The sequence below is a fragment of the Otolemur garnettii genome, unplaced genomic scaffold (assembly GCF_000181295.1).
Source record: "Otolemur garnettii isolate 467f Iridium unplaced genomic scaffold, OtoGar3 scaffold00088, whole genome shotgun sequence".
Lineage (NCBI taxonomy): Eukaryota > Metazoa > Chordata > Mammalia > Primates > Galagidae > Otolemur > Otolemur garnettii.
In genome coordinates this window covers 1,991,041-1,998,956 of record NW_003852483.1, presented here as the reverse complement: position 1 = coordinate 1,998,956, position 7,916 = coordinate 1,991,041, and positions in this window count along the sequence as shown.

The window sequence follows — 7,916 nt, the reverse complement described above, 5'->3', positions numbered from 1 at the left end:
CTTTCTTTTTTTTTGCATAACTAAACCTAAAGCCTTGGTAAATTTCAGCTTGTACGTGCTGTTTAATTACTGCTAGAGAAAGGAGAAGTCAAAAGACTCAGTCACACGTCAGCTTTCTGGGGAGAAAAGACGTAAATTTACACAAATAAAAAATAAAGAGGTCCCCCCTCCATGAAGCGATCGCCTCATCTTTCTGGGCACTCTGCAGACACAGCTTGCAGGAGAGCGGCGGTGTGGGTTTCAGATGTACGATATCACGGCCATGGGAATTATATGTTGTGTTATTGCAGTTCATCATTGGAAGAAACCTAACATTTCTCTAATGGGAAACAATTGCCTCAGAGTGGGCTCTGACGACTTTATTTGTGCTGAGGAATGTAGCTGCATTCACCCTGTAATTACAGTGACACAACAAACCTTGGCAAACGTTGGCACAGCAGAGCAACCTTTGTCATCGTGGCGTCCTGAGCTGCAGGAGGACTCGGAGGCGCCCAGCCTCTCTTAGGCGCTTCGTGTGCACCTGCTACGTCTTATACCCAGCGCTTCTGGGGATTGTGCTCTGTCATATGTCTAAAAGGCCTGCGAACCAGAGAACACAGAATCCTCATTCAAGTAGCGGGACCCAGGCCCCATCCTGGACCTACTGCAGCAGAGTCTCCCTAGAAGGGCTTAGGGATCTGAATGTGCACATGTCTACCATTCATCCATCTGGGAAATGCTGGAGGATCCCTGAAGTCCCCTTCAGGTTTAACAGCCTATGATAATCTCAGTATGTTGATCTCAGATGAGAGAAAGGAACAGACAAGTGGGAATGACTCAAGGAGACTTTACAAAACACAGAATCCTTTCCCCCACACCCCTTGGTTATCCTGAGATCTCTGAAGACATTGGGACTTCATGTGTGTTTTGAAGTGACCTCCAGACTGGACACAGCATCCACGGACAACCGCACACCTGTGCCATGATGGGAAGGAAATGATCCCAGTGGCCCCTCACGTAGCCAGGGCATACTGACAGAGCACCCACAATATGTTTGTTTGGAAATTTTTGAGTGCTTATTCTGTTCTCTACCCTCACACGTTTCCTGTCCAACAGAATTACCATGTACATGGCAGAGCTCCCAGCTCCACAGATTGTATAATAAGATAATGCAACTTTCCTGACTAGAATGACATTTACAAGTGGATAAGCAGGGGACATGCCTCAAAGTTAAAATGCATGTGCATAACAGAAGAGATGACCCAAAGGAGAGTGTGGTTGAGAATCAAACAATGATATGATACAACCAATAAATGCCTTGAAAATGAGACTTCATAGGACTGGAGAAGGTTGGCCAGTTTGAGGCACTCAGCAGCAGGAACGGAGGGGAGGGATACTGCAATGGAGACGCTGTCCTCAGAAGAAAACACAGAAAGTAAGAAAAGCATGAATTATTTAATTCCAGAAAAGTTAATTTGCCTCTGTAGCAAAACATTGTTGTGGGTGGCACCTGTGGCTCAAAGGAGTAGGGTGCTGGCCCCCTATGCTGGAGGTGGTGGGTTCAAACCCAGCCCCAGCCAAAAACTGAAAAAAAAAATGTTGTTTTGCTTTTGAAATGAAATTTGTCTATCCTTTGGTTACACAAAATTTGAATGTGTGATAATTTGCATTAATGACAACACCCTCAAGTAAGTAGGGGGTGCATGGTGAGGACTGAACACTGATGTTTTTATTCTCTTGCCTGAATTCCTTTCTACAAGGCTTGGTGAGTCACACCAATGACAAATCCAGTTAACTGGGTTATTAGTAACACATTATAACCCGGCTTCCTGTCCAACCTGATTCCGGTGTAGCACGTGACAAATCGAAGACTCCCCATCTAACACAAGCATTCTTCTCTACTGGCTACAGGTCTTTAGACAAAGCTTAACTCTCTCAACCAATTGCCAACTAAAGAATCCCTAAAACCTACTTAGGACTCATAACCCCCACTTTGAGATGTCCTACCTCTTCAGGCCAAACCAATGTGATTCTTCCATATATCGATGTATATCTTTACCTATAATTCCTGCCTCCACGAATGCAAAGAACCAAACTAACTGGGCCGCTTTGGACACACTTTCTCAAGACCTCATGAGACCATGTTCTCCAGCCTGAGGTCACACACATGCAGCTTAGAATAAGCAAACTTCTTTATTTCACAGAGTTTGGGTTTCCTCCCACTAGCAAAGGAAATGATTTTCTCTCCTAAGACCTGAAAAAACATAGATCCATATGAAGAAGACAACCATATTAGGTTCACTCTGATAAAAAGGAGAAGAAGGAGGAGAAAACTTGAGAGTAGATGTCTATCTATAGCACCAACCAAAATAAAGACCTGTAGAGAGGGCGTACCTGTGTGCAGTAAGTTAGATAAAGAAGTGATGAGCGGGCAGAGGTCACATGGGGCACACTCACAGATTCTGCATTCGAATTACTCACAAATCCTCTGGAACTGAAATCTCAAGTGCATGGAATCCTGACTGAGATATTATGGGTTAATGGATCAAGGCTTTTTTTGGTCCATTCCCTAAAGGAAGTAGGTGAAGCAGCAGAGGGCTTCCCACCAGCAAGCCTCCCCACTGTGGCCAACTTGAAGGTACTAACAGTTGTAAGAGAAGAAGTCAAAACTCCCTGACATTTAAAAGTGCACTTTAGCCCGCTGCTGCAGGCCCAGCTACACACCGCTGCCCAGCCCAGTGGTGGCACGGCCACTCTCACCTCATTTGGAGCCTACCAACTCCCATAAATTTGCAAATAGAACAATCTTGTCCTCATTAATCATGGGCTATGGGGATGCTGAAAAAGTAAAAGTTTTAATTTTTCCCACTCTCAGAACTGTCAGCAGCCCTGTCCCTTTTACACCTGAGCCTTGACACAGCCCCCTCCCACACATCATTCCCATCTTTGACTTCTAAGTTCATCCTAAGATAGTGGAGTGGATGAGCAGAGGACATCTAGATTCCGGTTCATAGCCTGCCTGCAAATGTGTGCTTTCCATCAGAGCATTGTAATCGGGAGTTGACATAATCTCATTCGTGAGGCTGTTGAAAAAAATTCAGGAAAGTGATGCAGAGATGCAATTCCGAAAATATAAAGTACTCTTCAAACATTGCTTGGAAATAATATTAGCACACCGTTTGTGGATATAATCAGCAACTCCGGAACTTCTGTCTACAAGCAGCTCGGGGGCAGCCAGGAGAGCTCTCTTGACGTCACATTTGCACGGCAGCTGCATGTTTTCTCCTTATGATTTATTTGAAGTGACAAGCAGGGTCTCATGGACACTGGTGGAGCTAAGTCCGCTAAGGCATTTCATTGCACCTGTGCTGTGTTCAGAGTCACTTATTAAGAAACTCCACCCCCCCCCCCAAAAAAAACCAAACCCCAAACCAAACAAAAAACCTATGTACACAGCTGATTTACATGTGTGCATGTATGGGGACACACACAAACAGGAACACACATACACAGGAATACATATACACACATTTTTTTTTTTCAAGGAGTTGAGCCTTTATAATAAACATGTTAAGGCAGAACTGTACAGAAACTGCTCATTTTGGACGCCAGCATCTCAGGGAGCCTTAACAATATTTGGAAGTATTTTACAAAAATCTCCAAGAGATTCATTGAGAATGACTGGGAATAAGGGCTCATGCGTGCATTTCACTAAAGCCTTAGCATGTATAAAAGCAAATCACACAGAACCTCATGCTTCCTGGGGTATATTCTGCTTCGCTAAGGACTGGGCATAAAATGAGGTACTTGAGGTAAATATGATCAGAGGACAGTCCATCCCCATGCCACTCACATCCCTTGTGTTTAATGTTACGAAGTGCCGTGTTCCTGCCCACATGACGACAGTGTGCAGGGCATTCCGTGCCATCAGGGCCCTGGTGACTCTTCTAAGGTGATCTTGGCAGCTCCATCTGTAATTCCTTAAGGCCTACACTTTATTTTAAAATAGTCCTCAAGGCCAGGCCTGGTGGTTCATGCCTGTAATCTCAGCACTCTGGGAGGCTGAGGTGGGTAGATTGCTTGAGTTCAGGAGTTTGAGACTAGCCTGAGCAAGAGCAAGACCTTGTTTCTACTAAAAGTAGAAAAATTAGCCAGGTGTTGTGTCAGATGCCTATAGACTCAGCTACTTGGGAGGCTGAGGCAGGAGGATGGCTTGAGCCCAGGAATTTTAAGTTGCTGAGAGCTAGTATGGTGCCATGACACTCCACCTTGGGCAACATAGTGAGACTCTGTCTAAATAAATAAGTACAAATGAAAATGATCCTCCAAGTATTAGTTTTTTCATAGCCCTTGCTGCCCATGATCAACTACTGCATAGGCCTATGCCCCATGAGGAACACAGGAAATCAGTGTGTCTGGAAATGCCCCGTCAGTGCTTGTTTCCTGCCAGCATTGGTGTTGGGCCCCTCCCCACTCAGAACCTTTCTGGGCTTCCTGCTCTGTCAGCCCTTTGCTCTGAGTAGTTTGAGGAGTTGTTTTGTGGGTGGACGGTCTCTCCTTTATTTTCCTTCCCTCTGCTTTCCTGTACATGAGAAAGAGGGAGTGAGGAAAATTAGAGAGGACGGCTGTACGTCCACGGGAGCCGTCTGCCAGGACTCCTTCCTTGCGCAGCGCTTACGGAACGTAATGCCTCCTGCATATTGTTTGCAAGTATCCTAGCCAGCCGCAGATAGGGATTAAGGTTTTTGTGTGACTCTCTGTGGGAGTGTGCATGCCCTTTAAGGACACATGACGTGAAAGGACAGAAGACACGAACTCCCACACAGGCACGTACAATTCATCAAATTAGCTGGAGCATGTTGAGCCATGTTGAGCAAGTCGAGTGAAGGCTCTAGCCACTCGGAGACCACAGTAGGCCCTGCTGGAACACACACACACACACACATACACATGCACACACGAGCCTTCCTAAGACCACTCTGGGAGGCCACAGGGCTGTTGGGAATTGAGGTGAGCAGCACAATACTCAGGGACTTTGTCAAGGTCACACAGAAAGGCAGGAAGCTGACCACGGCAGCAGACACACATTTTTGCAGGTTATGTGGCTAAGGAGGACATCAACACAGCAGGAGTACCCTGAACCCCATAAATGCATCAATGTACAAAGTTATGATTTAATAAAAATAATTTTAAAAAATAAATAAAAAAAATAAACAAACACTGCAGGACACATCACACCTTGAAAAAGACCTAAACTTTGCTTGTGGAGATGTTGTCCCCACACCCTGTGTGCCAGTTGAAGAGAATAAAGGAGAGAGAGAGAAAATGGAGGACAAATACAACTAGGAGAGGAGGAAAGAGGGGGAAATGAGAAGGGAGATGAGAAGGGACGGGGTGTGGGCTGCACCCAGGGCCACTGTTGGGGGGTGGGGGATCCCCGTGGCCCCAAACTCTGAGGCAGGGAGCCAGGGCATATTGGAGATGCCCCCAAAAGCCTGGGGTGCCTGTTCAGGTCCCATCAGCTGGGGGCTGTTTCTGCATCCACCTCGTGCTTCTTGAAGGCACCTTATGCCCAGTGGTTGCCTAAGGGCCAAGTGCTACGTAAGGACCATATACTAGGGCTACTTCAATGGTCCTATAACACTGGAATGCTTTATTTGCCCCATGCCTTTCTATGTTGATGTATATTTAGATATGTAGATACTTCCACCATGTCACAATGATACAGGGTTCCCCAACTCAGGGATGGACAGGGACTCCCCTATTCTTTAGGCCTGAGTGAGCTCAGAAATCAGACCCCCATCTCTAGGCCCAACAAGTCACAGCCTCTGAGCTCTGGCAAGTTCATGAGCAAAGTAACCTGGAAGGTTTTCGATAGTTCTTCCTTGAGGAGGGGGCATACACCCTAATTCCTTTTGGGATTATTTTAGGATTACTTTCTGCCCTTAGACCTCTGGCCAATTGTAATATAATTCCCCAAGACTCTCTGGCTGCAGGATAAGAAAAGTCGGATTTAACCCCCCTAGACTGAAGAGTGGGGGGCTTCCCACTTGGATTCCCCCCATCCACTGCCAGAGATTCTGTTACCCCTCTTCAGTTTATCAATATTTTTCTGTTCTGTCACTTACCTGCATGATCTGTGGTTTTATTCTTTGAACCCCAAGACAAAGGACTGGGCTTAGAGAGAAATTCTGGCAATAGTACTGTCTGCAGTGTTCAGGATGGTCACATGCTCTACGAGTGTGTGTCCTGGGAGCAACAGGCCGTCCCACAGAGCTGAAGTATACAGCAGGCCGCACCACCTGGGGTTGTGCCTGTGCACTCACATGTACTGAGTCTCCTGAGATGAGTTTCTCAAAATGTATTGTGACCATCCATCAAATTTTCTCTTCCATGACAAGCAGAGGTGACCTGAAAAAGATTCAGTCTCTCCTTTGACCAAAACTTGAGTTAGCCTCCTTTTTGGGAGGCCTAACCTTAGGCTTTTTCCTCCCTTTATTGTTGAATTCAGTGTGGGCAAGAATCCTGCTAAGGCAGTTTGGTGACAATGCCTCACCCTTGGTGTCTCGCCATCCTTGCTAGCGTCTGATCACCCTGCCCTGTCTTTACCAAAAATCCCATCAAGTTAATTTAGCCAGAAACCTCTTACTCCTGCTGTTTCTTCTAAGTAGGCTTCCATCCACCCACCTATCCATCCACCGACTTCTACCCTGCTCCTAGGTTGTACACGCCCAATTGTCTTTATTGGCACCAGAGTGGAGTACAGTCTCTCCCCAGTGCAGGATCTCCTTGCAGAGGTTCCTATACTAATCACCATGCCCCCAGAAATAAAGTCTGTCTTTCCATCTCTAATATATAGTGTTGTGAGCAATTGTTCTTAATGGATTGTGCTTGGGAGGGGAGCCCAGGAAAGCTTGTGAACTGGCCAGTGTGGGAAGTCTATACCAGGTGTGTTAATGGTGAGTTACACTTTCAGGCTCTGAGAGCAGGGGAGCTCAGGAGGGACTGGCCCAGCCTGGCATGAGATGGGAGGAGGCATGTGGGGGAGGGTTAGAGGAATATGGGGTTTGGGAGTGTGTGTGTGGGGGGGTGGGGGGCTGGGGGTTGGGAGCAAGTGGAAGATCCATCTGCAGAACAAAGGAGCAGCAGGTGTTGAGAGGGGAGTGCCAGGGGAACCCAGCTGAGCCCCTCAGCCTGTTTGGTCCCCAAAGAGAAGCTGTGGCCAATTCGGACACACCAGTGGGCTCATCTTGGGTTCCAGAAGCTGGACTAATTCCTAGCCCACTTCAGTGTGAGTGCTCAGCAGCTAAGCCTTCAACCCCCATGGCCCTTCCCCAAGCAGCTCTGATTATCCTGCAGGATCAACCTTATATGGTTACTGGTTACTGTCTAAAGCGACATTTGCTTAGATTTTATGCACATTTAGTTTCAACGTAACGTTTCAGTTCTAGCCCTGGCAGCTTCAGCAATAATTTGAAAGAATTGTGCTCAGAGAGAGCACCCTGGGGTTCTGTTCAAGAATTTGCATTAAATAGTACTTTCTGCAGAACTCTGCTAGCTGCTTCAATATTAGAAGTTAAGAGTTATAATGGTAGGTTTAAAGACAAAAGCACTTCATTTACATGAAATGGAACTTTTCTTACAAAAAAAGTTTCAAGAGCAGGTTTTGAAAGGAAATGAAGGACTTTTAAAACACTTCCAGCACCTCTAACTGCCCAAAACCCTCCCCCTGCTGTTTCCACTCTCCTGAAAGGATCTCCAACTCATTTTCTCCACCAGTATGTCCCTTATTAATAGAAAAGAACCAGCTGAGATTGTTAGCATTATTTACACATAAGAGACGTGCTTCAAACATACCCTAAAACTGCCATTTGAGAGAATTCAGGGGTACTTCTTAGCATTTGTCTAAATCTTTATTTTTTTTTCAATCCATAACT